The following is a 2,442-nucleotide window of genomic DNA, read 5'->3' on the forward strand; positions in this document are numbered from 1 at the left end:
CTGCCTAGAGGACATTTGTTAAAGGTCAAAGACAAATGGTTCACGTATGGAGAAAATTAGCAACGCTGTGGTCTTACGGAAAGAATGATATGTAATTCATATCAAGCAGAATTTGACAAATGGAAAGCCAGTCAATGCTTTGTAATTTTAAAATGTTTTGCTGTCTCACTTTTCCCCAAAATGATATGCAGGGAAAAGTAAATACTTTTAAATCCCTTTCTTTCTGCTTGTTCTGTGCTTGTGAAGTGGTTTCTCAAGATGAGTTTGCCAATTTTCATATTTTTTTTCTGTTTGCCCATTAGCAGGAATATGCCAATGTAATAATTTATCACAACAAGTATTTGTCAATCTCCATGGGCCTGTTTTGAACTGAGATTAGATTGCAAGTGTAGTCAGCCAATGGGGTTTCTATTTCCATTATATATTTGGATATATTTCCCCTCTTGGGACAATAGCAGAGGCAATAGTAGAAATTTTGCATTAATAAATCAGAATAAAGAAAATGCTGTAGTATTCAAAAGTTTATATAAAATTTACATTTTTTTTTAAAAAAGTTGTAAGTTCCAATCCATGAGAATTTCTTACTTTGTATACTAGGCTATGTTATGAACCAAAACCTCAAAACACAATAGCAGTTTAAAAAAAAAAAAAAGACAACAGAAAACCAGAAACCAAGAATTTTGCCATGTACTGTCATCACAATATTCCACAATACTGTAGGAAGACATATTAAGAACTCACTAACCTTGACAAATTTGGGAGAATGACAGTTATCAATCAAAGCCTTCGATAGGAAGTTTGTAAAGAAATGACACTGTTGATTTGAAGGAATTGCTTTACTTTGAAACATCCTGAACTTCCCTATCGTTTCATCTCTCAGTAGTTGTTCCCAAGGTGCCGTCCTTTGTCCCACACTGGCCATGCCCATTTCCAAGCCTTCACCTGTGCCTTGACCCTCCTCAGAACGGCTGCCTTTCAAGAAAGCAGCTTATACATTACAGCAGAAGTCAGGAACACAGGCCATCAAAGGCCCACAAAATCATTTGGTCTGGTCCTGCCAAAGCAACCGCAGGCCAGACTCAAATTTTGGTAAATCTATAGCAGGCTATTTTTTTTTTTTTTTTTTTTTTTTTTTTTTTTTATTTTTGACAGGCAGAGTGGACAGTGAGAGAGAGACAGAGAGAAAGGTCTTCCTTTTGCCGTTGGTTCACCCTCCAATGGCCGCCGCGGTAGCGCGCTGCGGCCGGCGCACCGCGCTGTTCCGATGGCAGGAGCCAGGTGCTTCTCCTGGTCTCCCATGGGGTGCAGAGCCCAAACACTTGGGCCATCCTCCACTGCACTCCCTGGCCACAGCAGAGAGCTGGCCTGGAAGAGGGGCAACCGGGACAGGATCCGGTGCCCCGACCGGGACTAGAACCCGGTGTGCCGGCGCCGCAAGGCGGAGGATTAGCCTAGTGAGCCACGGCGCCGGCCTAGCAGGCTATTTTTTAAGTTGATAATTTTGTACGCCCTGCAAATGTCGCTAGAAATATTCAGATAGCCCTGGGCAGAAGAAAGTTTCCCCACCCCTGTGTTACAGCTTCAAACACAGATCTCATTTTTCTCTTAATCCTTCTCCAACCATTACTTCCTCCTGCTCACTCTCTAATCCCTCCTGGTTGAGTTTCTGACTAGTATCTAGGTAATTTTGAATATTAATTTTCTTTTCTTTTCTAGACAAAAGCATGCTGAGTACATGGACCACATTTCCTGTCAGCACCTAATACTAAAGTTCAATTCATGTTTACTTTTTTTTAAGATTTATTTTATCTATTTGAAAGACAGAGTCACAGAGAGGCAGAGGCAGGGAGAGAGAGAGAGAGAGAGAGAAAGAGAGGGACAGAGATCTTCCATCCATTGGCTCATTGCCCAGATGGTCGAAACGGCCAGAGCTTCGCTGATCCCAAGACAGGAGCCAGGAGCTTCTTCCAGGTCTGCCACATGGGTGCAGGGGCCCAAGGACTTGGGCCATCCTCCACTGCTTTCCCAGGCCATAGCAGAGGGCTGGATCAGAAGTGAAGTAGCAGAGACTCGAACTGGCGTCCATATGGAATGTCAGCACTGCAGGCAGTGGCTTTACCTGCTCTGCCACAGCATTTGACCCCCTGTTTACTTTTAAATCAAGAATCATGAGCATTGCATCAACAACCATAATGCACAGTTCAATCTTTGAGGAACTGGGACCCTATATGACTGATAAGAGAGTACTCCTGTCCATAATACAGATTAGAGTATTTTGTGCTAGCCAGCTCACTTGGCTAATCCTCCGCCTGTGGCACCAGCACTCTGGGTTCTAGTCCCAGCAGGGGTGCCGGATTCTGTCCCGGTTGCTCCTCTTCCAGTCCAGGTCTCTGCTGTGGCCCGGAAGTGCAGTGGAAGTGGGCCCTGCACCTGCATGGGAAA

Source organism: Lepus europaeus, chromosome 5 (assembly GCF_033115175.1).
Source record: "Lepus europaeus isolate LE1 chromosome 5, mLepTim1.pri, whole genome shotgun sequence".
Lineage (NCBI taxonomy): Eukaryota > Metazoa > Chordata > Mammalia > Lagomorpha > Leporidae > Lepus > Lepus europaeus.